Source organism: Ambystoma mexicanum, chromosome 1q (genome assembly GCF_040938575.1).
Source record: "Ambystoma mexicanum isolate Mex_15411 chromosome 1q, UKY_AmexF1_1, whole genome shotgun sequence".
In the NCBI taxonomy this organism is placed as follows: domain Eukaryota; kingdom Metazoa; phylum Chordata; class Amphibia; order Caudata; family Ambystomatidae; genus Ambystoma; species Ambystoma mexicanum.
The window spans coordinates 1,087,138,475-1,087,166,218 of record NC_090922.1 but is presented as its reverse complement, the minus strand read 5'-3'; the positions used below and the strand labels follow the sequence as shown (position 1 = coordinate 1,087,166,218).

Genomic DNA, 27,744 nt, shown 5'->3' with positions numbered 1-27,744 from the left:
TGCCGGAAGCCCAGGCATCAGGGCGTGACACAGACACAAAGAGACAAACAAATAGAACGGGACGGATTAGATGGTAACTGGGCAGAGGGGAGAGGTTTACTTAAGTAACAAGGTTTTTAGAGATTTTTTTTAATAGTCTGGATATTGTGGACTCGAGTCATAAGTAGAGGAAGGGAATTCCAGAATTTAGCTGCTTTGACATGGAAAGATTTACCCAGTCCCTTTTCTCTTTTGAACCTAGGACAGACAATCTGCCCTTTAGTAGAGGAACACAGTACCCTGGCAGGACAGTACTGTGGGACCAGCGTCTTCCAATAGGAGGAGGCCTCTCCATACACACAATTGTGAATGATGGTAGCCACCTTAAAGTTGATGCGTTCCTGACTGGGTAGCTGATGGAGCTCCCGTCTGTGGGAGGTGACATGTTCCCGCCTGAGAAGATTGTTAACAATGCGCACAGCGCTGTTCTCAGCACTTGACACTTACTAAGATTTTTGGAAGAGTCTCCTATCAACAAGGAATTGCAATTATCCAGTCTTGCAAGGACTGTAGCTTGGGCGATAGTTGCAGCATTGTATTGTCTTTGGAGACAAATGGTCACGTATTTTTTAGAAGGTGTAAAGAGTGATTACAGCTCTTTGTCAAAAGGTCGACATGGGTAACAGAATTTAAAGAGGCCTCTAAACAGATGCCCAGGGTTTTCACCCTGCTGAGGACAGGGATGCTACTCATACCAATTTGAAAGCTGGAATATTCCAGGCATAAATTATCTCGTGCTGCCTTCGGACCAAAGATCAATAATTCAGTCTTACTGCAGTTTAGACACTCAGTTGGATGACATCCAGTTGTCAATTTGGTAGTAGATGGTAGATAAAGCAGTGGAGTCAGCCATGTAATCTCCTGTAGCCTCTATGACCATCTGAAAATCATCTGCATAGTTAGTAAAGAACACCCCCAGATTATGTAAGAGGGTACATAGAGGCCGGATATACTAGTTGAATAGGATAGGCGATAGACTGGCCCCCTGCGGAACTCCGCACCCAATAGGTAGAGTTGAAGAGGTTGCCTGGCCGCACAGGATAAGACATTTGCGACCTAACAGAAAGGAGAGAAACCAGTCAACAGCACTGGCCGAGTATTTCCCCGAGTGGTGTAGTGTGATAATTGTTTCAACGTGCCATGGTCCATGTTCATAGGGAACAGATAGTTCTCGGAAAAGAGGTGTCCGACCTGAATGACTGTGTTGCTGTTAACCAGTCATGGAACACAAGAAGGAAACTTCTATAGAGATGACACATCTCCTCTTTCTCATCCCCAATATCCTTGTCACCCAGGAGATTCTGGCATAAGCATAGACATCCTAAGCATAAGAGGCATTCCACATCTCTCAAACTGATGTATGAGGAACAAAGTGTCAACGCATTGAAGAACTCTGTTGCTGAAACTCTTGAGGAGAGTCAGTCAATGGTGCAGCCTCACACCGAAGTGTCAGTCAAACACACACCTGGTCCAATAGTTGATTTACGCCCCCACCATCCTGAAACGATACCTATAAAAAATAACTGAGAACCCCACTGTAAACAAATGAGTTCATTGGGAACCTTCGCAGTCGCAGGCCTAAAGCATGCACTTTGCATCTACCTGCAACTACCAGGACTTCGTAAATGGCTAAATATCTTAAATGTGTAAATAAATGATTAAAAGATGATTTCCTATGTCTTCTGCCATTTTCAGTTATTCTTTCCCATTTGCTGAATTACTGTCATTTTTATGTATTGTGTTCTGAAACTGCATCTATCCAGTGGGGTTTCAATTGTGCTGAAGACAAACAGATAACTAAAGATTCGAAGTCTTTGAAATAATAATTCATTTTGTTGTGAACAGTGAACAAAAAAGCCAAAGTGTATAGCAAATCACTAATGTCTCATGATCCATCTTTTTGGCAGCTTGTTAAAAACAGACATATACCCATTTGAAAATGCAGATCACAGCAAATCCTCAGCATTGGGAATTGACACCGCAAAGTTGCTGATAGCAAATGGAGAAGCTAGGTGGTCTACTCACAGAGATGAGGCATCCCATCAACCAGTTTCTGATGTTTGTAATTACCAGGATCTTTCTTCTGGAAAGGAAAAAGGTTTTCATCGACTGCATTCATTGTCAACTAATCTAAAGCAATTTTGCCTGCAAGGTAATTGGTGTTAATAAGGGTTAACCATTTTTCTAATGATGTCATGTTTTTTGAAGGTTGTTTGGATGCGATGACTCTCAGCTTCAAATTGTTGAATGGTAAAAATGATGGTATCCTTATAAATAACATAAACAAGTTAAAACATCTTTAACACTTAAGACATCTGTCCCTTCTGTAATGTCCAAGCTTGCAAATAATATTTTTTTTAGTTTTGGCTCGTAGGTGATGCTTTAGCCCCACCTAGCGATACAAAACTGTTGCCATGTGAGTGTTGGTGGAGAGATGGCATGTGGGCTGAACTTGTCTTCACTTGTCCTTTGGCTCTGTACAGAGTCACTGCACACCCATGCCATGTACGTTTTCACACACTGACTGCCTATTTGCACCGTAACCACATTCATGGTGACTGCTTTTACTGCATGTTCAGGACTAGAAATTGTATTTCTGATGTTTGTTAATCTGCTTAGAATCACATGCTGTGCATAGGTCCGACATCCAGTGGTCACTGCGGAGTATTGCATTTTGTTTTTCGTAGTCGAAAAGGGGACGTCGACAAGGCGTGTCTGTAACACTATCCCTATAGTGACGTGCGTTGTACCCACAATCCCTCACGCGTCGAGGTCCCTCAGATTGTTTTTTTCCGCCCAGTTTCTGGTCGCCTTTCGCGGAGCTCCTAGAGAGACATTGCTATACTTACCACGGACCTCGGTCCTTTTGTCATAACTTAATATACTAGTAACGATCCCTCCCCCTCGACGTTAGCTGTGAAGCTGTTTCTCCGCCAAACTATTTTCGACGGAGAGGAAGAGCGGAGGAAATCCTTCGGCGCTGCCGAACACGTGGCCTGGCCTCGACGGCCAACTTACAGTAGGGAGAGTGGGGGTTAGAACTTTGTCTCTTCTCTTTGAGAATGTCTTTCTTTCTCCTTTTTCTTTCCCTTGGGGTTGTTATCGCCAGCTATTATTGCCTCAGCTATGGAGAGGACACCATTTAAGTTTTGCCCACGCTGCAGGGGCAAATATACTTGGAAAGATAAGCACAAGCTCTGTAATCGTTGCTTACCCCTCGATCACATAGAGAACAGCTGCGCAGCCTGTAAGCTCTTAAAACCCAGGACTCTTAAAGAACGTAGGGTTAAGAGGTGGGCGGACTACGCGATGTCGAAGTCAGTTTCCTCACCCGCTGCCGCTGTTACTGAAAGTGACGAGGAGTGCGATAACTCGACGTCCGTTACGGAAGTCATGAACCCCCAGAAGGAGCGCTCCCGCTCCTCGTCGTCCGTCCCCGGCCCCGACGGGCTCGGCTCACGCCCTGCTTATGGGGATGAACACCCCGGCGACAAGGACGCACACAAACCCCATAAGGCTAAACACATTACCCACGGCTCTTCTTCGTCGAGAACGAAGAATCCATCAGCGCCGAAGGGGACGCAGGGCACTCCGGCGTCTACCGCAGACCGTAAAGGTCACAAGCCCCACCCGCAAACGCAGCCGCGACCAGCGATTGGGCTTCCATCTAACACGGGCGCTACCCCAAAAACATCCGACGCAACGCTCCATAGAGCGACCGTCGAGGTACAACGCGCAACGCACACAACGTCGACACCAAAGCCCTCGACGGACAAAATCGTGGCCGAGAGCCTAGCGAGAATTGTCGCCGAAGACGAACGTACGCGGACGTCGAAAAAACACAAAAGTAGCCAGGAACTGCCCCTTTCTCCAAAGGACGCTTCTGAACTACCTGAAGGCTTTTCAGAAGGAGACGGGAACCTCTCGTCGACGTTGTGGGAGCGTTCGAAACGATTCGAAGGCGAAAACACTAATTTCCCCCCTCTAGACTATTCAGGGGTACCCCATGAGACCCTTGAAAGACTCCATTCTTGCATGGAGAAAATGGAAAGGTTTCTAGGAAACCAAGACCCACCCACTCACAAAAGACAAAGAGAATGGCCACAGGATGACCCTAGAGTCAAGATTCCTAGGCTGGTTGACCTCACTGAGGAGGAGCAATACCTCCAAGAAGATGAGGAGTGTTTGGGTGGAGAAGAAGAGGTAGAACTTGAGGAAGAGGGGTTCGAAGAAGATCCTTACACCACTCCTACAGGGTTTGAAGAGGATACAGCTACCTCGCAGCCCTGGCATTCACCGTCAGTGCAGCCTTGGCAATCCCCATCAGTACATTCAGACCCTGATGCCTTTCTCCCTTCTCCTCTCAAGGATTCACATGGGAACTCCTCTCCCATAGATGACCAACCTTCCCTCAATGCACTATTGCGCAAGGCAGCAGCGCATTTTGAGATCGATACAGGGGAAACTCTTCCAGACATTGACTTTGTAGAAAAAGTCATCAAAGAAAAAGCCCCTGTTAGCCAATCTATTCCACTCCTGGCTTCTATTAAAAGAAGAATTTCTCCTTCCCTTACTAACCCAGCTTTAGTAAGAGGGGTCAACCCTAGAATAGAAAAGCTCTTCAGCCCTTCATCCTCTGACCCTTTATACATCAGAGGACACTCTATTCCGGACTCCCTTGTGGTTACCAACACAAGAAAAAGAGCAGGGGTGCCACTATCCACTAGTGAAGCACCTCCAGACAAAGAAGGCAAAAAACTCTACGCACTGGGGAAGAGAATCACGACATCCGCCGCCTTCTCTACTAGAATTGCTAATAACAACTCACTTTTAGCTAGCTACGCAGATGCACAGTGGAACAAGCTGCGCAGCGAAGCAGAGGAAGCACCTGAACCTCTGCGTTCTCGCCTGCTAGCTATAATATCAGAGGGCACACTGGTAAACCAGGGCATCGTTAAGAACTCCCTAGATGCCGCTGAGACGGCTGGCCGCTCCCTAGTGCAGGGAATACTTCTCAAGCGCCACGTTTGGCTACGCAATTCAGGTTTTAAGCCCGAAACCCAAGCCTCCCTCATAAATAAACCCATTGAACAGACGCATCTGTTTGGGAAAGCAGTAGATGAGGCCCTAGAACATGCTAAAAAAGAGTTTGATACCATCAAGACTCTTGATCAAATTTCTAGGCCCCCTAACAGGCGAGGCTATGGTAATAAACGCTCCTTTCGTGGCCAAAGACAGCAGCAGAACCAACAACAACAATATTACTCTGGCTCCAACTGGCCCACCAACCAGGGTAACACCCAGTTCAGTCAAAGAGGCCAACGCCGTGGCAAAGGAAGAGGTCGTGGCTCCAGCCCCAGAGGTTCCACGCCCAATACCAGCAAATGACCCGAAAATTCGGGTCCCCTCCCATGCATCACCGGTCGGGGGCCGGCTAACATCGTTCCTTTCAGCATGGGAGGGAATCACGTCAGACCGTTGGGTATTATCCACCATAGCCCACGGATACTGCATCGAGTTCAACGGTTCCCCGAAGTACAAACCCCCACGGAACCGGCGCATGACACCGCAACACCTCTCCATTCTTCTTCAAGAGGTGGAAGAACTACTGAAGAAAGAAGCTATAGAGCCCGTCCCCCTATCACAGGTAACAGAAGGTATTTAATCAGTGTACTTCCTTGTACCCAAAAAGGACTTAACCATGCGCCCTGTATTAGATCTGCGCCCAGCGAACATATTTGTCAAACCCCAAAAGTTTCGTATGGTGACCTTACAGGAGGTAATCCCACTGTTATCACAAGGGGATTACATGACAACACTGGACATGAAAGATGCATACTTTCATATTTTAATGTTGACATCGCACAGAAAATACCTCAGGTTCAAAATAGAGGACAAACACTACCAGTTCAGAGTACTACCCTTCGGGATAGCATCTGCACCAAGGGTATTCACGAAAGTACTGGCAGTGGCAGCGGCCCACCTGCGCAGATTATCCATCCCGGTATACCCTTACCTCGACGACTGGCTCATAACAGGGGATTCTTACGAAACATGCTTCTCCAATACCCAAAAGACCGTAGACCTTTTGTCCCAACTGGGCTTCTCCATCAACGAAAAGAAGTCCAGCTTAGACCCCAGCCAAACCAAACAATTCCTAGGGGCTCTAATTCGAACAAGGGACGGCCTCGTATTCCCCTCCAACGAGAGGGTCCAAAACATGCTGTTTCAAATTCCCCATTATGTAGCAGGCCAAGAGGTGACGGTACGCAAAGCAATGCGCTTGCTAGGGATGATGGCGTCATGTATTTATTTGGTACCTCACGCGCGCCTGCGCATGCGCCCAATGCAAGAGTGGCTCTACAGCCAGTGGTGTGAAGCCAGCGGACAATGGGACGATCTAGTGGTGGTCTCGCAGGCCTTGGTTCTCTCGCTACGGTGGTGGACAAAAGAAAACCTGTTATTAGGGAAAACTTTTGCCACACCCGCAGTGGAAGCCACTCTAACCACAGACGCATCCCTTACAGGATGGGGGGCTCACCTATCCCATCAGCAGCACACGGAGTGTGGACTCCGAGTTTAGCATCCAAGCATATAAACCTGCTGGAACTACTAGCGGTGTTCAAAGCACTGAAAGCCTTTCAGGAACACTTACAAGGAAAGACAGTGATGGTCCTCACAGACAGCACCACAGCCAGGTACTACCTCAACAAGCAAGGGGGCACTCACTCTCCAGGACTGTCCAAGCTGTCCCAGAATATATGGAAGTGGGCTCTCAAACACAACATGTTCCTACTTTCACAACATGTACCAGGGGAACTCAATCTTCTAGCAGACAAACTCAGCAGAGACTTCCCCCTGCCCGAAGAGTACGAATGGCAATTGCACGAAGACATCGTCTTAGACATCTTCACGCAATGGGGATTCCCGGAAATAGACCTGTTCGCAACCCTGGAGAACTCACAATGCCAAAGTTACGCCTCCAGGTACCCCCAGAACCAGTCCAAGGGGAACGGTCTGTCGATTCAATGGTCAGGGAAATTTGTTTACGCCTTTCCCCCGACTCCCCTTCTCAACAAAGTGGTGCACAAGATGCACCAGGAGCAGGTTACCATGATACTAGTGGCCCCAATGTGGGCACGGCAACCTTGGTTCGCTCACTTGATGGAGATGTCCCTATCTCCCCCAGTGAAACTTCCCTGCCCGTACAACATGCTGTCACAAGACAAGGGCAGGACACTGCATCCATGCCCTCAGACCATGAACTTAGCAGCCTGGCTCCTGAGATCATAGAATTTGGACATTTACAACTCCCACAGAGATGTATGGACATCCTCAGGGAAGCCAGAAAACCTAATACTCGACACTGCTATTCTAGCAAATGGAAAAGATTTGTTATCTGGTGTAGAGGTACTAGCATCAACTCAGTTGACTGCTCTCCTACTGACATTATTCTATACTTGACCCATTTACTGGATTCAGGTTTAGTGTTCAATTCCATTAAAGTCCACCTAGCGGCACTTTCTGCATACACCACTTCCCAACTTAAAGTGTCGTGGTGGAAGATACCAGTTATAAAAGCCTTCATGGAGGGGGTAAAGAGGATACACCCTCCGATAGCTAACCCAGCTCCCGGATGGGACTTAAATGTGGTACTTTCCAGACTCATGGGCCCTCCCTTCGAACCCATGCACAAGGCAACTCTTAAAGATATCACCCTTAAGACTGCTTTCCTAATAGCTATCACCTCCATTAGGAGAGTAAGTGAACTACAGGCTCTTTCTGTACGAGACCCCTTCGTAACAGTTCACAAAAATAAAGTGGTTCTACGCACACACCCAAGGTTTGCACCTAAATTCATCTCGAAATTTCATGTAAACCAAACTATAGAACTACCAACGTTCTTTCAAAACCCTTCCAGCTCGGGAGAAAAAAGTCTGCATACACTAGATGTACGCAGAGCTGTCATGTTCTACATGGAAAGAACCAGACCACTGAGAAAGACTAATCAGTTCTTTATCTCGGTGGCAGCAGGAAGAGAAGGAGATGCGGTCTCAAAATCCACTATATCTAGATGGATTGTTCAATGCATCACTCTCTGTTACACTCTTGCTAAGAGAGAACTACCCTTCAAGCCTAGAGCACATTCCACTCGAGGCACTGGGGCTTCCATAGCATTCATTGCAAATGTTCCCCTTGAGTCCATCTGCAAAGCGGCTACCTGGAGTTCTGTGCACACCTTTACAAAACACTACTGTCTAGATGCACACTCTAGATCTGACTCCCAGGTGGGACAGGCAGTATTAAGACATCTTTTCTCTACTGTTCCTTCTCATAACCCACCGCCAACTCCGGGTACTGCTCGCTAGTCTATGCACAGCATGTGATTCTAAGCAGATTAACAAACATCAGAAGACAATGCATTACTTACCGTAAAAGCATTTCTGATGGTTGTATCTGCTTAGATTCACATGCGCCCACCCTTCCTCCCCGCTCGGATGGAAGGAACATAGACTTCCTTTATATCTCTCTTTTCTGTACTCACTCACGTCTATAAGGCTCCCTCAGGGCAGAAAAATACAAACAGAGGGACCTCGACGCGTGAGGGATTGTGGGTACAACGCACGTCACTATAGGGATAGTGTTACAGACACGCCTTGTCGACGTCCCCTTTTCGACTACGAAAAACAAAATGCAATACTCCGCAGTGACCACTGGATGTCGGACCTATGCACAGCATGTGAATCTAAGCAGATACAACCATCAGAAATGCTTTTACGGTAAGTAATGCATTGTCTTATCCGTGATATGGGGTTATTTTCAGTTGTTGTGATATATTTTGAGCCTTTTGTATTTGTTACGAATTCACATTTTATATAGCTTGAAACTACTTCGAAAGAAACAGAGCTTTCTACAGAAGTGGTATAGGAACAGGAAGGAAGCTTAGAATGGATCCAATGGTAGGACCGGAACGGTTACCAAAGACATGAAAGGAATTCCCTGAAAAGCAGGGATTTAATTCCTTTCCTGTACTGCAGGAGCAGTCCTGATGCATACAGGGATGGTGTAACAGTTTTCCGGGGCATAGCAGGAGATTAAATCCTGGTCTTTTCCCTGTTGGCTAGTTATTTCCATCCTAGCAATTGTATGGTTCCTAGGGAAGTGTGTAGCACCTGTGGCTGGTAGGTGATACCGGCAATGTTAAACATAATTCTGGGAAAGATGGAGAGTCAGTGAAGGTCGCACAGGATGGGAGACTGTTTGGGCCTTTTTATTAACCACAGTTGGATCACAAAACGCTTGAAAATATAGGACATGAAACCATGTGACATAAGTTTTACAGCATTAATAGAAAGCAGGCACCACCATCTTGAGCAGGCTGGCGACCTTGTGGTTTATACTCCATATCAACGCCTTCATTGAGACCGTTTGTGTGTTCTCACTTAGTGCATAGTGTGTAATGGGAAGTGCTCATATGCTGGAAGCCTCACAGATGACTTCTGCACTGCCCTGAAGTAGGTGTAATCTATGGGCAGCTCCACTTGCTGCAACCACTGCTATTGTTCATTACCAAGTGTTGTCTTGGGCTGCAGGGCTAACGGTGAGATGCATAGGGGGACCGGGGAAACAATCCCTTTCACCTCAGAACAAATTATATGTCCCACCTGCACAAAGCCCTGCAGCGACAGGGAAGCAAGACTGCAGGCAAAGCAAATAAAAAGATTAGGCATACCTCTGGGGATACGTAGTTTAAGCAAATCGTAAAGTCTAAATGGTAGAACTAGGTGCACACTTCGCAATATAGACATTGGGCCTCATTAGGAGTGTGGCGGGCTGGAATTAAGGGTGCCGGTAGCAACGTACCGGCACCCATTCCGGACCATCGCATAACAAGTCTGCGGGCGGGGGCCATTGTGCTCGGCAGGCCTGACCTGACCGGGCGCAACAGCGCCCTCCCCCAGAGTTTTCACAGAATCACCGGGAGCAGCAGTGCTGGCGCTTCCGTCTCCCCACTTCGATGGAGTCCTATGGGTCTCCATGGGAATGGGGATTAACATTTGCCAGCGCCGGACCTCCCAATCCACCAGGACCTGTAATGTCCCGGTGGCACTGGGAAGTCCGGCGTCAGTAAAGTGTTGCGAGTCTGGCAACAACCTGCCGGAAGCCCCGGCAGGGTCACCGCCGGACTCGTAATGAGGCCCATTGTACGTTTAAATAATTTGCTCGGTCATCAGCACAGTTTGTTTGTTTTTGGAATTCTTTATTTTTCAGTTTTTCAATGCATGTTACATCAAAACGCACAAGCCAGTGCGTCAACCTAGTCAAACTATTATACCAACACCAACCCGCCCCTTAACTCCCTCCCTCCCACTCCTCCTGTGCTCATTTGTTACTTGCATTTTTCCCATTTGCCTAAGATAAATTCCTGTGCAGTTTGTAGTACTTATTGGCATTGTTATCTACTTATTGCTGAATAAAATGCAAACTATAAAGCGTTTTCTTTCTTCCTGAGTGAGTTCATTGTTTCAAGCAAATACAAACCTGCAGTGGTGTGCATGCTTTGGGCTGGTCTTAGTGCAAACACACACTCCCATAAAGTACAGCTTATACCACAATTCCATACCTTTATACATACGGGGGATGTTTGTTTCAAAAAGAACCTCAAGAGACAGTGTCACCATAACTCCTAGATATTTAAAGCTCTCAAGGTGAACCTCCAGTGTCAAAGGCTCCAAGGTGGCAATATCCCTACCCGAATCTCCATCGAATGGGAAAAGAACCGATTTGCTTATATTAATTTTAAAACTCTAAAGTGACCCATATTCTTCAATGATTTCGAACACAGCCAGAACTGATCTGCAGGTGTTCTTCAGGTGTAGGAGGATATCATCTGCATGCATCCCCAACTTGAACTCTTATCTCTTACTTGCAAACCATCTACCTGAGGCAAGGCCCTAATCCTTTCCACTTTTGGTTCCAGAGAGTGGACAAACAGTATAGGAGACAGCAGATAGCCTTGTCTTGTTCCCCTATGCAGGCCAAACCATCTCAAGACCTTCCCATTTACTACAACTCTTGTGCTCGGATTGGTATATATTGCCCTTTTCCCGTTGAGAACCCTACTCTCAAATCCAAATTTCCCCAGGACTACATACATGAACTCCCACCCCACCCTATTGAAAGTATTCTCTGCGTCCAGGGCTGTCACGCTCACCTGGTCTCCACGGGGGCGTAGCATGTAGCCGTACAAATGGTTATCACCCCAGGAGGCTTTTCTCTTTGAGTTTTGTGAGGTTGGCTCTCTGTCCTGCTTGACTTTCAGCAGGGGCGCAGTAAGCTCAGTCTTTCCCCAGACACAGTTACTTCACTGGTCCAGAGTGGCTATTGCTGTGTCCGGAATATCTGGGTGAAGCAGGTAAGTCTCTATGTCAATGGATGCTTGGAATAGGTGCTCAATGTCTTTATTTCCCAAGGTTTAATCGTGTTTTGTCTTGCTTGCAGGCGTGGTTTCGTACAGAGGTTTGGATGAAGAATTGACTCTCCTAGGATGCTGAGCAGGTTACCTCCAGGTGAGTATTAGCGCGGGTGAGTGGCTCTGGATGGCTGAATAATTGTTAGTTTGTTTTTTCGTGAATGATTAACTTGCTGTTTCTGTTCCTTCTATGCAGGCGCGGCCCCAGGATGAAGAATGGAAGAACCGCTCCGACGTATTCCGGAGGAATGCAGATCCCCGGGTGAGTATTGGATGCTTGCGCGGATGCCCTCTTCCCAATAAGGACGGCAATCCGAAGATCAGCTGAAGGCGAGACCGATGGATGAGAATTGCAGGTAAGGCCTTTGTCGATGTAATAACACCTGTTCTTCTCTCTTTCTTCTTTCAGGCACCGATGGATGGAAATCTCAGAACAGGCATGGCTGTAGAAGCTCGAGGACAGAGCAGACACAGTGAGCGTTACGCTGCAGGAGTGCAGAATAACGCAAAGCGTGTTCTGCCTGCAGGGTGTGGCTTAAATAGCCTAGCAAGTAGTTCCAGGCAGGTAGTCCCTTTACCACACCCTGCCTTTCAGGTAAAGTAGTCCCTCGGTCACGCCCTGGATATGCAGGAAGGCTCAGCCTCACTAGGCTGAGTAAGTAGTCCATATGGTTTAAACCATCTTATGAGCCTGGCGCCAACGGCACCAGGACTGAGTCCAGGAGGTTCTGGGACACTCCTTTTGGGCTTGATACGCCCTATTGGGTGTCAATGAATGGGGTGGGCCCATCAGTTCCAGGGGTTTTGGAGCATGCACCATGACAAGGGCAAGAAGCACCAGATTCACTCCCTTCATCCTCGCCAGTTCCATTATATTCAGTGTCTTTCACAGCGTATCAGCCCCCTGCCTGCCCAGAATAAACCTCACTTGGTCCATATGAACTGGGTGGGGCATGACCTGTTCACGTCCACATAAGCAAAGATATCGGTCTGTACGACGCACACATTTTAAGATATTTTCCAACCTTTGGGATTACTGCAATCAAAGTTTGGCCAAAGGGGGGTGCGGGGGGCCCTTCCAGTTTCCAGAATTTAATTAAGCAGTTTCACCAAAAACAGACAAATCAATAGTGCAAATTTCTTATAAAACCCAATCGAGAGACCATCATCCCTGAGTGCCTTGTCTGTGAGCATTTTAGATATGGCTGTCTGGATCTCTTCCGGAGTAAAAGTGGCTTCCAACGATTGTACCATCTCTGAACTCCACCGCAGCAGCAGTGTGTTTCTCAAATACTGTTCACCTTCTCGATATCCGTCACTAATTCAACACCACAAAGGACCTCGTAAAATGCAGCAAAACCAAGTGGTACCTCATCCGGCATCCGGTCCTCCATCTTGCAGCACTATTTCCTCCACCAGTCTCTTAAATCTTTGTTCCCTGAGCCTGGCTGCCAACGACGAGTCAGCTTTATCCCCTTCTCATAAAGCTTTTGTTTCAGAATTAGTTTCCGGTCCCCAGCTGCTTAAACTCCTGCCTCTTCCACCTGACTTCTGCTAGGAGATCATCCTCGACAGCCTCTGACCTTTGTATTCTCCCTTTGAGGACTGCCATCTCTCAGCGTAATGTGTCTACCAACAACAACCTTTCCCTCTTTTTTTTCTTCCGCTCCCTTCCTAATCAACAAACCCCTCCATGTTGTCTTCACCGCCTCCCAGACTGTGCAGATGTCCACATCGCCGGTATCAAGGACCTCAAAGTATTCCGCAATACCCCTCGGCGAAGACCACGTCCACCCAAAGAGAGTAATTACACCTCCACAATGTATAACACAGGTTCAAGCCCCACATTACAACATCCATAACCACTAAATCATGATTGACCACCCAATCGGAACCACTTCAAAAGATACAATCGTTCCCAACAGTTCCCTAGCCACACATAGGTAATCAATCATGGTATATGTTACATGTGGGAGGGGTGAGTATAGCCTCCTCTCTTGGGATGCTATAGTCTCCACACATCTAACAGCCCTTGCAGATTCACCCTACTTTGCCACGCCTCCCGCAAGCCTCCCTCCTGTAGTGCCCTCCTATCCAGGTCCGGGTCCGCCCTCATATTGAACTATCCCCCTACCAACAATAGCACCTGTGCCTCTTTATGGATCAAATCCAAGGTGACACTGCAAAAGACTGCCTGCCCCTGATTAGGACAATATTAGGACAATATACCGTTGCCGCCATCATACTGACCCCTCCTTATGCAACATATAACCAACAAACCATTCCCTCCTTTGCCCTTTTCACTTGTGGATCAATCACTCTCAAACCTTTGTGGAACAGTATTCCCACTCCCCCCAACCCCCTTTCAATTTCCTGATGCCAAGTAGGACTGCCCTGTGAGTGCAAATGGAATGTGCCTTGCCTCACCATCCAAGAACCAAGTTTCCTGTAACATCAGTATGTCCAGACCCAGACTCCAAAACTCAAGAGCAACTAAAGAACTCTTAGTTGGAGAGTTCAAGCCTTTTACATTAAAAGTTCCCACCAGCAGATGACTTCCTCCATTCCCACGTCGCTGCTCTATCCCATCTCATAACCATTCCCTCAGCACCAATAATCCTCCTAGCTGCAAGCCCAACCTCAAAATCAACTTTCTTCTCAGCTCCCGTCACGCCCCCACAGCCTACAAACTACCCTCCCCCACACCTATCAATCAGCTCCACACACCCACCCCGCGGCGCCCATCAACCAATGGGCTACTAGGTAAAGCCTCCCCCACCCCACTTAAACTCATGTCTGCGCTTGACTCCTTTCCCTCATAAATCACAATGATTAATGTTCAATCCAGTGCCCATGCCCGTATGCAGCCATCATCCCAAAGGTCACTTCACCGGAGTGGGCTTTCCAAGACGTTGAAACTTCCTTCCCCCCTGAATCCCGTTTTCGTGGACGCAGGCCCTGGGACAAATCACGCTTCTTTTCTCTCTCCTCTCGTAGAGGAAGATTTCCCTCCTCCTGCATCTCCTCTGACAGATGTTGTAGCACTTGCATTGCCTCCATTCCCGAGGTGATCCTATAATCCTCCACTTTTACTTCGAAGATCAAGGCGAATGGGTAAGCCCATATGTATCAAATGCCTGTTTCATTCAGCCAATCCATAAGTGGGTGTCACTCCCGACATCTGACGAGCTTAAAACTGGACAAGTCCAGAAATATGCGTACCTTTTCACCCTCATATTGAATCTCTGGGTGCCGTCTAGTTCTTTCCAATACTGCAGCCTTCGCCTCATAGTAATGAAAACAGACCGCCACTGACCTGGGACCTTTGCCCCCTCCTCCTCCGGCCCTATGTGCTCTGCCCAATGTGACTTCTTTACCGCCCTCTCCCAGGAAGAGTATATTGACAATCTCGTTAACCTTCCTCTCCACTTCTCCGGTCGTTTCCCTTTGCTGCACCTTGAGGCAGAGGACCCTCAGGTTATTCCTCCTCTTCCTGTTTTCTAAATCATCAAGTTTCAACTGGACCACCTCCACCTTGGTCTCCAAGTCTAACAACCTGACATCATATTGCATCTCCAACAAATCTGCACTGATTTGATTGTTCTCCATGACCTCCACCCTATTTTCCAATGAATCTACTCTGCCCCTCAAGTCCGAGATGGAGGTCTTTATGTCCCCTCTCAGCGCTTTTATTTCCAGGAGAATGCCCTGAATGTCATCCTTCGAGGCTATTGCCGAGAGGCTTCCCTTCTCACCCTCCTGTGGGCCCATGTCTTTGCCACCACATGCCATTATCTGGTCCCTGCAAAATTGTTGTAGGGCCAGAACATTTTGTGAACCTTTTCCCTCCAGCGTACCTTCAGAGAATCAAGCTAACAACTGTGAATTAATCAGTTGGGGTGAGATCTCCCTGTCGGCGCACCTCCGGTCTCCACAACCGACTCTCTAATACTGGGCTGACAGTTAACTCTCCAAACGCTCCTCTCCTGCTATATTGCTCACAACAAAAACATCCAGCTCCCCACCGTCGTTCAATCCACCAGTAAGTCACCTTGCCACACTGCTGAGGCCATAAGGATGCCCTCTTCCTGCCCTTGGATCTCCCATGTTTCGGCTTCAGCTGGCGAGGTCACATCACCTATCACGGTACCTCCACCGTTTTCTCAACGTATTTGGCCGACACCCACTTCGTCCACCTCCAGGGCCCCCCTCACCAGGCGCTGGAATACAGTCCACCGTTCGCCCTCCTCTTCCGGGCTTTGAGATGCTGTACTTTCTACAGGCTACCAGATCCAGGGCGCACTCATGGGAGAGCAATGTACCTCCAACCGATCGCCTCCATGTACCTAAGTCAGAGTCGTCCTTCTCCTCACCGGCCGGTGTGCTCCCATCTTGGTCTGCTTGCACTGTTTCTTAGGCCTGCATGGCCTGCGATCACAGCCTTCTTCGGGCCTTCTACCTCATACACGTGTCCGTTCCCGGCACTGCTCCTCGTAGGCCTTCTCTCTGTGCTAGTCGGACTGCTTGATCCGCACGGGGACCAGGATCTCGATCTTCCTAGCGCTGATCCAGTGCAGGGGTCAATTTTGCACCAGTGGCTCTCTGGGTCGGGGAATCCTCTGAGCTCTGCTTCAGCTGACTAGCTTGGCCACACCCCGAGCGGTCTCCAGATTAGTTTTTTAAATACTAAATATGTGCTTTTTTATATTCTTGGGTTAGGCTTGAAACACTTTTGGTATCATGACAGGTTTAGTGGTAATGGTAAAAACAGGTGTTGTTTGGACTAATGCTTGTTTTTTACACCCACCTTATTACAAGTAGGATATCACGCAAATAACACAGCTGGTATATATATATTTTTTTGCTGCATTTGAGAATTACCACTGACCTTGCTCTTTTGATGAAATACTACCTGATGGCAGCATGAAAAACCACCTGAACATGCTCGAAGGTGGTGATAATGACTAGAGGTGAGTGAAATTATCGCTGGCAAAGCAAGTTGTGTGGAATCCGCACTGGATTCCGCTTTTGCCCGATCGGTGAAATCAGCATTACTGTTCTGCCGCCACTGAAATCTCACCCAGTTTCACGTGGTGTGTGTTGTTTCGTTCCCATGTTAGTTTCGTGTCGCGCGACAACACACTTCACACAAGGTCTTTTTTTTCAGTCTGTTCTAGTTTTGTGCAGCAACACGAGAAACTTTGTGCAGATCTTTTTACGATCCATCCTAGTTTTGTGCAGGGGCACAATAAACGTTGCTTGCTTTTCGACGATCCCTGCTAGTTTTATGCAGGCACAAGAAACTTTGCATTGGTTTTTCGAACCGTTCTAAGTTCTTGCAGCGGCACAAGAAACTTTGCACATTTCTTGTTCGATTTGTGGTAGATTCATGCAGTGGCATGATGAACTTTGCATGTTTCCTGTTAGTTTCGTACTAGGTATGCGCAGCGGCACCAGACATTTTGTGCCGTTCTTTTAAATTCGTACTAGGTTCGTGCAGCGGCACAAGAATCTGAGCGCGGGTCGCTTAGTGTCACGAGACGGCATGAGAAACTTTGTGCCACTCTTTTCGATACACAGGGGTGGCGGAACGGCGGATTGTGGCAAAACGGGTCGAAATCTTTGACATTGGGATTCTGCAGCGGGCGGAATGGAATTTCACAATTTCACCAAGCCCCAGTAATGACATCCTTGCTAGTCCAAAGTTAAATTGCTGTCTGTTATTTGGCAATGGTACTAATGCTGTAGACTAAGCCCTATTTCACATATACATAGAATTATGTGCCAGTTCATTATGGGGGATACCACTGTATATATTTCTGAGGATTGTGGAATCTGCTTAGATCACATGCTGTGCATAGGCCAACATCTAGTGGAAGCTGCAGAGTATTAGTTGTTTTCGAAACTCAAAAAAGGTACGTCGAATAGGGTGTGCCAGTAATACTATCCCTAGTGTGGCGTCCCCTGTACCCATGATCCCTCATGCGTGTAGGTCCCTCGGATTGTTTTTTCCACCATACTAGTCGGACGCATGTGTGCGGAGTTCCTTTCGGCATACAGCCTTATCTATATTTCAATTACTGTTAGATCTCTTCCTATCCTTTATTCACTGAACGGCGAAGAACAACGCCGGTGACGATCGAAGAGACTTCCGTCGAAGACTGCTGCGACGGACCCCAGGCCTTGGAAGGCCGCCTCGGCCCAGTCAGTATGGAGAGTGGGGGGAGGTCATACAAATATATTTCCCCTTTTCCTACATATATTCGCCCCGCTGCCATATCTTGACCTTATGGAGAGTACTCTGTTTAAATTCTGCCTCAAATGTAACAAAAAGTTCCCCTGGGTGGATAAACATACTGTTTGCAATTTGTGTCTCCCTTGGGACCACTTTGAGGTATCTTGTCGGGCCTGCCGACTATTTAAGCCTAAAACCCTAAAGGACCGCTCCACTAAGCGCTGGGCCCACTACGCCAGGCAGCTCGAAGCCATGGACGTAGAGGGAGCATTCAACGATGGCAGCGATGCCACCGAATCAGATGGCGAGGGCGACATGGCGGCTTCAGCTACCCAGGCGCAGACACCCGACCCCGTAGGACTGGCCGGCGGCCATGTTGTGGGGACCACATCCGGCAGCAAAAGCACAACACGTACATCCACCACCAAGCACATTAGCCCCAGCCGAGAATCGACATGCGTGTCGAGCAATCGGCAACGGTTGACACCTAGAGAGCGATCCACTGAATCCTTGTCCTCTGGGTGTTCCCAATCTCAGGCGCCTCACGACCAGGCCCACCTGTCCTCGGATGGAAAAGGTGTCATCCATCAAACCGCCACCAGACCGATCATCCGACGACGACACTGTGTCTCAACCCACTACTAAAACTGGATGCTCCGTGTCTAACCCTACACCCGAAATTCAACGCTCCTCGTCGGATCACGCCTCCGAGATTCAACGCGATGCGCCGGACCAAGCAGAACACCCCAAAAAGTCTAGGAATACCACTTCTAGCCATGGGGGAGGGGGTAAACACCTCAAAAAATCATCTAAAGATACCCACACTCCTAAAGAGGAGCATGTGGAGGACAAGGCTGCTAGAAAAATCGAAAGAACCTCAGTCAGCCCCCAAGACCAAGGTTACACCTCCCACAGATGAGGATATGGGCCTTACCCCTCATTCTGTTATTATACCAAGATCCAAAGAATGGAGCTCTCAGCATATAGACAAAGTAATGAAAAGGATGACCTTTATGGCAGATTTTTATTAAAAAGATCAAAACTATTTTCAGAGTTATAGGAACACCCCTCCCACCTCAGCTCCTTCTGGTTCCAGGGCCACTCCTGTGTCTCTTCAACCCCCTCCTAAGAGGGCTCGCTCTGATGCTCCCTTTCAGGACTTAGTCATAGACTCCTTTGTAGTGGAGCCTTATGACCCAAATTCATACCATGAAGAATCTGACCCTCAATTTGAGGAGGAACAGGCTGCAAGCCCTTACTACGACGGGGATGATGAGGACCAGGAGGCTGAAGATGAGGCTGAAGCTTACACCTTAGACTCCATTCCTAAGGATCCTCCTGTTAATGATTCTCAAGTCGATAACCAGCTTCTCCTTAATGAGGTGTTGGCTAAGGCTGCTGAACACTTCCAGATAGATACACAGGAAGTTCAAGAGTACAGGTATTTCGCAGAGCAAATCCTGGGAGACAAAAGGGCAGTAACTCAGTCCATCCCGTTACTAAAATCATTTCAGTGCAGAATTGTGCCTTGTTTGCAGACATCTAACCTCACACGTGCAGTAAATCCACGTGTTGAGTTATTTCGCACTGCTCCCTCTGACCCTTTATATATCAGGGGACAACTAAAACCAGATTGCTGGTCGTTACCACCACTAGAAAGAGAGCGGGAATCCCACATGCTTCCTCAGAGGCTTCTCCGGATAAGGAAAGCAAAAGAATTTATGGTCTAGGGAGAAAAGTCGCTTTATCTGTGGCTCATCAGGCTAGCATAGCCAACAGCGCCACCCTCTTAGCAAGTTATAATTGCCATAAGTGGGAGGAAGTATCTGCTTTGCTTTCCTCCACACCTGAACCTTTAAAGACCCAGTTAGCAAAAGTGGCCGCTGAGGGGAGGGCAGTGTCGGGCTGCCTCCTGAAACTAACTTCGATGCAGCTGATAATGCCGGTAGAATAACTGCTGAAGGTACGATCATTAAGAGGCATGCATGGTTAAGACAATCCGGATTCAAGCCAGAAACTCAGGCGACACTGATAGACATGCCGGTCGAGACTGATGGATTATTCAGCAAAGCTATCGAAGATGCACTCAAAACAGCGAAAGATGAGTACGACACCTTAAAATCCCTTGGTCAACTCACCAACAAACCCTCTGGACAGAGGGGAAACAGTAATTTTCGCCGCTTTCGAGGCCAAAAATCCCAGAGAGAGTCAAACTATAGCCAAAACCAGGGCTCATTGTGGGGGAATTACCAGTCACAATCTTCCCAGGGCTATCCAAGAGGGCAGCGCAGAGGTTGTGGGCGTGTAAAAGGCAGCCCCGTTAGAGATGGTACGCCACCTGCCAAACACTGACGTTCCGCTTCATGTCCCCTCCCATGCATCCCCAGTAGGGGGGGCGCATTACCTACTTGACCCACGCATGGGAGGGGATCACCTCGGACAAATGGGTGATGTCGACAGTGTCCTGAGGCTACTGCATCGAGTTACTAGAGTGCCCCCACGACCATCCTCCACGACAGAAAATACACTTGCAGGAACATCAGAAAATCCTCCTCAAGTAGATTGCAACTCTATCAAAGGACGCCATAGAGGTCGTCCCGGCAAATCAGGTAAATGGGGGTATTTATTCAACCTACTTCCTTGTGCCAAAGAAAGATCTCACAATGCGCCCAGTATGTGAATTTCTGCCTGCACTTCAGCTGGAGGACGTCTTCTAAGGCAACACCGTGCCTGCCTGACTTCCCAGCTACGAAAGAAACAAAGAAAGGTGACTGTTGCTACACGCTTTGCTCGAACTGTGGGTATTCTAACACATGTCCTGTGCTTCCTGCACGTTGTGCTTGGGGGGCGTGATTGTAGAATACTCATTTTGCGTATAACTCCTGTCATCCTGATCCTTTTTTTGTGTTTATTATTGCAGGACTTTGGTCCTGTGGTGGCCTCGCCCCCCCGACCTCTTTATCCATCTCGGCATTGTGCACCGGTGCAAGTACCTCAAGTACTGTTAGCTGTTCGCTGTGCGTGGTGTGGGGAGCGGTTTTTGGCATTTTATTAATGCTGCACTTTTTTGTTCCAATTTTCAGCATCACACATTGATGACAAATGGGATTGATTGTTTGGGATTGGGATTTTCTGGTGATCGCCCAGTAAGTAAGCATTTTAATTACGACAAATGTATGCATGTATATGTAGGACCCTTTTGATGGTAACGGTAACGCACTCGTTGCTTTGATGACACAAAGGGCGGACACACTTTTCTGTATAAAATTGCTCAAATAACTGAGAAAAAGTAGGGCTGTATGCCTTTAGGTTGGCGTGTATTTTAGTTGGGACTATATTCTAAACTCGCATTTCAAGTTTCTGGCGAGTCCATAATCCCACTAAATTTGATACAACCACACCCCTAATAGAAAAGTTCACAACAGCTGTAGTGAACCTCAAGATGGAGATCACACTCCGCAATGGGAATAAATGTTAAAATGTAAAAGAGTCCTTTGGTACAAATCATTCATGTACCAAAATTAATTAAAAAAAACACCAAAGTTAAAGTCTGACTACCCTCCCAAAAGAAAAATGCTCTTTTCTTTTCCATTCAACTTGTAGATAATACTGAAGAAAAGTACTCTCACATAGAGATTCAAGAAAAGACAGCTCTATGCTCCTTGAAAGATGTAAATAGACATCATGCATGAGCCTTTCACTGAAAAAGAAAACACAAAAAATAAAATCGATCATATACTTGAGCAAGAGACGCAAGAAAATAGCTTTATTCCCGATGCAGATATCTCCATGTTAGCACCTGTGATTGTGGCTGATTTAGACAAAAGGGTACGCCTCTCTTTAGGTATTTAGCAACAGCCCGTTAGGGGAGCTACCGTGCAAACAGAAAGAAAACTCTCATATGCATTTGAGAAAGAAACGCATGACTTCCCGGTAATAACCAGAATCCTTAACTTGTTAGATAAGGGGCATGAATTGACACACACTCTGCTGAAGGATATCCAAAACAACATTTCGTTAAATTCTGAAAAATGGAAGGATTTATCCTGGCGCAAGAAGCCTGCCACAAATTTCATTTAGAATGTCCTACAAGAATGGCCGCAATCCTTAAACAAGATGGATTTCCTTCTAACACATCTGTGTATCACTCTACGGGCACACAGATGTGTAATGATCCCTTGTTACACCAGGGTTCCCCGAAAACCTTCGCAAACATGGTAAGAATGCAGGCTAATACCATTTCCATGGATATAAATGAAGATCCGATAGACCTAATGGATGTCGCCAAATCACAACGTGAGTGGCTGCTGCAGATTGAACAATTGCTGTATCACAACAATCCGCACTTACATCTTGGAAAAACGCACCAAATGGAGCGATCAACTACATCGGAGCAAGACATACAGAACTCTTCTCCTGATAGCCCTTCGGCTATTTTAGAAATTATTGAGAAGGAGAGAGAATTGGAGAAAATAGATGAGGAAGCTGAGAATACATGCACATCAGCTGAAGGGATCTATCATATATCAAGAAGAGCAAAAAAAAATTAACGAGCATTAAAAAGAAGGCACAAAAAGAGCGGACGTAAGTGGAACTCGGCAAGGAGTAAAACAACTCCAGGTGACTGCAAAGAAAGGCAGAATACAGAAACAATTGCCTATAACAAAGTCAGACAATCATGCTCTGAACTTAAGTCAGCTAAACGAAGAAAGCAAGATTGTATTGCAAATACATCCACAAAATGATAAGGAGAAATGTGTTGTGGAGGAAAAAGAACAACCAACGTCTCACGAGGAACTAAAGATAGTACAAGCAACTCAAACAAAAATGAAGGCATATTTCACCGAAACACAAATTAAAAAAACAAGCAACACAAAAAAAACAGAAGATAATGTGGAACGTACAAAACCATTTCTCAAACATGATATCATGAGTAGTGAGATTGTGAACGCAGTGTCCACCATCTTGCCTGGACAAATCATGACTGCCTCTACCCTAGTACAAACATGTGCTGAAATTCACGGTAGTCCAAGTGAACAACATACAATTAACACATCGGAAGCAGTGCAAAAAACCCAAAGTTCTCCAAACGCAACTAATCTTTCTCAGAGTAAGGATGTCAGCAACTTGGAAGTAAAATCTACAGTTATCCAAGGTGAAAATACAAACAGCCTTGCTACATCAGTAGTCCTACAAAAAGCAAATAATCTACCAAAGAACTGGCAGGTACACGAAAGTAAGTCTTCGCTAAATGACAATGTGCCCGGTGTTGTAGGAAACGCTGCCCACTCTCAACCCTTGACCATCATTGATTCAACCCTCGTGGCATTCAATAACATTCCGGAGTCTATGAGAACCACCATTGGTTGGAAAAGTGATCCAATGATCAACGGGAAGGAACGAATTAATCGCTCCTTCCGAATGAAATCGCTTTACAAAATCACGCCACTAAGAAATCTAGTCTCCGATATTGAAAGTATCCGGCTATCGAACATAATTAATAACCGTATGCTCTCGATCTTGCTGTCTCGCATCATTGCAAAATTACTTTGGGAGCATAAATCTGACTTAATGATGTTGGGCCTAGAATTATATGCATTCACTGTAGTGGAAGAGGCGATGACCTTTCTTGATTTTCAACCACCCTCTATTGAAACTGCCAGTAATAGCACAAATCAAGCTACATCCAACATAGATACCTCGAAGCAAATGATGGAACACTTAGCCTCGCTCACCACAGTACTCAGCGGCCTATCATGGCTGGAACCTCTTATAAAAGCAGCATCACTAACAAGTTCCTCGCTAGAACTCTCATAATTGAAAGAGCTAAAAATTATCACGTGGAACTGTTGTGGTTTCAACAACCTTAGAAAATGGTTGCGACATACTCACGTTGATATGTTGCCTCATATATTTCTGGTTCAAGAAACCATGTCCACGTTTGAACTACACTTCGACGGTTTTACTTCCTTGGTTAATCAAGCAAATGGGGAAGGGGGTGGCAGACCGGCAGGGGTACTGGCTATACTTATCAATAACGCACTCTCCTTTAAGGTGAATCACACCTACCATTCTGATTTTTTACTTTTGGTAGATGTGACATTTGACTCACTTCATAATCTCAATGTTTTCCTGATCACTTTATACTGGAATCCGTCTTGTATGTCAATTCTACACGCATGCGAGAAATGTGAGGTAGTACTTCAGGAGGCTTATGAAAAATCTCTGCAAGCGGAAATCGTGATTGGAGGAGACTTTAACGCTACATTTTTATCTGTTGCGGAACTTAATACTAATTACATACTGAAATTGGGTTCTAGAAGCACTTATGAAAAAGGTGAAATGTGGGTCCATCATTTTGAAAGCCATGACTTGTATCCCATTGAACCCGACGGTAGTCATGAGGTATATACATAGAAAAGAGGGTCACTTTCCTCTTGGATTGACTACTTAGTAGGCTCAAAAACTTTGTCTGGTTGGATGTCTCGCTCTAGCATCATAGATCCTAAGCTAGGAGATCATTTAATGATTACCTCCCTAATGACTCCTCGCTATCCCTGATTCAGAGTAACAGAACTAGGTTGTTTATCAATTGGAACTTAAGTACTTGTAGAAAAATAACGTTCCTGGTTAATGGAGATCTATGGATAAGTAAAAATCTGTGTTCACGGGATATGGATTCTATTATGCAATGGAATCTAAAAATGATTGCATACTAGCTATGGAATTTAAGTGAAATGCTAACATCCCCACACATGGAGAGCCGAATATTTTGGAGCTACTTTACCATTGCTAAAAAGAAAATAATTACACAATATTAAAACGATATATCATGAATTCGGGCAACCATTCTACTGAAACAAAATCAAAACATGGTTACATAGCTATGTAAACGTAACATCAGAGATATATGGATACAGATTAGAGGCAGCAACAAAAAAAACATACTTGGAATTTGATTCAGCAATCGATGGGGCATCATGGACTTCCTTTTTTCTACACAAATACAATATTCCTTCTGAATTCTCACATTTAGTAAGTGCGACAAAAAGTGAAAACATTCCAGACACCTGCCCCTGGGTCATGCAAGATATTCTGTAAGCTATAAGTAAACTAAAAAAGTCTAGATGTGCAGGACCTGATGGCCTACCCCCATGTGTGATCAAAAACGATCCGTTATTCTGGGCACAAGTTCTATTACAAAACTTTAAATCGATATATAGAACTAAAAAAATTCCATCATCTTGGCATACCTCGATCATTATACCAATCCATAAAAAGGGACCTATCGATAACCCCAACAACTTCAGGCCCATAGCTCTAATGGATGTCTCTGCCAAAGTATTTTCCATTCTGTTGCTGCAAGAAATAGAGATGGTGATTCGCAACACCGAGTGCCTTAGCATTGCCCAAATTGGATTTCGGAAAGCAATGGGGACAACTCTAAATGCGAGCATTCTTGCACATCTGATCGCATCCTGCAAAACATCTGACAAAAGTCCCATCTTTGTTGCTTGTTAACTTTCCAGATCACTTAATAACTCTAATACCCATGCTTCACCACAGAACACATTTTAGGGTAAGAATAGCTCGAGAAGGAACCCTAACAGAAGCCATCAGGACTTGGATTGGGGTGAAGCAAGGGTGCAATATGTCAGCTATTCTTTTCAATTTGTATATGGCTGATGATTTGGAGCGAAAAAGAGTCGTTTGCAGTGCGATTAGGAAACCTCAAACTATCATGGCTAGCATATGCATACGATATACTTTTGTTTGATAAAACCCAATCCAGATTACAGGCAAAGCTCGAGAGCTTCCTCTTGTACTGCAACAATAACAACCTCAAAGTGAATCCCCAAAAATCCAACATCATGATTTTCTCAAATCGAAAAAAAACACGCCATTTCACGTGGAATATAGAGACAACACAAATAAAGGTAGTCCCAGAAATGTTTTACCTTGGTTTCAGGGTCTCAAATAACATATTCTTAAAAAAGGCCAAGGAACAATTGATGGGGGAAAATGCGACTCCTCAAATGGCAAATTAAAATGGTATACTCTAAATTCTGTACCTTCTCCCTTATCCCTTTATATGAATACTATAATAAGAAAATAGAAGTGATCCTACTATATGGGGTCGAATTACACTTACAAGATCTGGGACCCCTCCTTAATTCTATACAAGGAACTTTATGGAAGAACGCCCTAGGTTTGCCGCAGAGTCTTCCAAACGCTATCCTAAGACATGAATTGGGGCTATCTTCGTTAGCGGTACGCTATCACTGGCGTCTACTATCTCTATATTTTAAAATGTTGGACCCCCCACGTAATTCGATTTATACTGAATTTGCAAAAATGTTAACTCAAGAACATCCAGTATCAGTACTAAAATTTAAGGAGAGAATGGATAAACTTCTAATGAAGATCAATCTTCGAGCTGATGAGCTAGATCTGAATTCAGACAAAATGGGAAAAAAAATGTATTTGAGAATGATTGGGTTGAATGCATTTCACAAGTTCAATCGTGTTCTTCCTTTGACAAATATGCAGGATTTATTCACCGGCAAAAGCCTAGATTGAACTATTTATTGATGTGTCCTGACAAGATGATTAGGAGAACTTTTATGTTATTTCGAATGGACTTAATTCAAACAAAAGTAAGAACAAAGCATTGGAATAAAGATCAATGTGAGCCAGATGATCAATCGTGTAGATTCTGCAAAGAAAACCCAGAATCCTTAAAACATTTATTTTTATACTGTTCGTACTTTGAAAACATACGTGCACTTATGCCAAAAGAATTTACAAATGCTAACACGATTTTCGCAAGGAACTGTATTTGGAAGCACTGTATGTGGGGAGCGAGTAGTACGGCCATAATAGCTATGGTTGATTGACAAATCATATTAGAAATGAAATAGAAAAAGATTGCTAATATGACTATATGTAAGAATAGAAATGACTCATTCTGAAATGAAATTATGATTTTGTGGGCGGTCACTAAGCAGATGTTTTTTCTTTCTTTTTTGTTTTTTTAAAGTTAAATATGTAACAAAAAAAAATGTCTTTTTATGAAGTTATTTGTAAATGTGTTGTACACCAAAAACAAATATGATTTTAATAAAAAAATAATGCGCCCAGTATTAAGTTTGCGCCCTGCAAACAAGTATGTCAATCCACAAATGTTCTGCATGACTACGCTGCAAGAGGTAATCCCCCTACTAAAAAAGGGGGATTACATGGCAACACTGGATATGAAAGATGACTATTTTCATATTTCAATGTTCACAGCGCACAGAAGATTCTTGCGTTTTTAAGATAGCGACCCAGCACTACCAATTCAAGGTGCTGCCCTTTGGAATAGCCTCATCTCCAAGGGTATTTACCAAGGTACTGGCGGTGGTGGCAGCGCACTTGCGCAGGGAGGCAATCCCAATGTACCCTTACCTGGACGACTGGCTCATTACAGGGGAGTCCCCCCTAATTTGCAGACAAAACATCCAAAGAACCATCAACCTCCTCTTTCATTTGGGCTTCTCCATCAACGAGAAAAAGTCCAGCCTCGTGCCAAGTACCTCCAAACAGTTCCTAGGAGCTGTCCTAAATACTCAAGAGGGGTTGGCCTTTCCGTCGGAGGAAAGAATTCAAAATGTGTTTTTGTAAATTCTTCTATCAAGCAGGTCGCCAAATAAGGGTGCGCAAAGCAATGCGTTTGCTAGGCATGATGGCTTCTTGCATTTACCTGGTTACCCACACGCGCATGCGACCCATGCAGGAGTGGTTGGCGAAACAGTGGTCTCATGCAAGTGTTCAGTGGGACGATCTAGTGGCTGTTTCGCCATCACTAGTACAGAATCTTTGCTGGTGGACGAGAGAGAATGTAATGAAAGGAAAACCCTTCTACGACCCATAGGTTCAGACAGTCATCACAACAGACACCTCCTTAACAGGGTGGGGAGCTCACAACCTTCACCACACTGCTCAGGGTCTGTGGTCT

At 45.8% G+C, this 27,744-nt stretch overlaps 1 long non-coding RNA gene across 1 annotated transcript in view; it reads left to right on the top strand.

The window, feature by feature from the left end:
- Nucleotides 1–1,963: 1,963 nt before the first annotated feature.
- Nucleotides 1,964–27,744, top strand: part of LOC138541660 (uncharacterized) — a 672,524-nt gene continuing 646,743 nt past the window's right edge. The window contains exon 1 of the long non-coding RNA XR_011289667.1: nucleotides 1,964–2,191. This is a non-coding gene — a long non-coding RNA (uncharacterized lncRNA). The remainder of the gene's footprint in view (nucleotides 2,192–27,744) is intronic.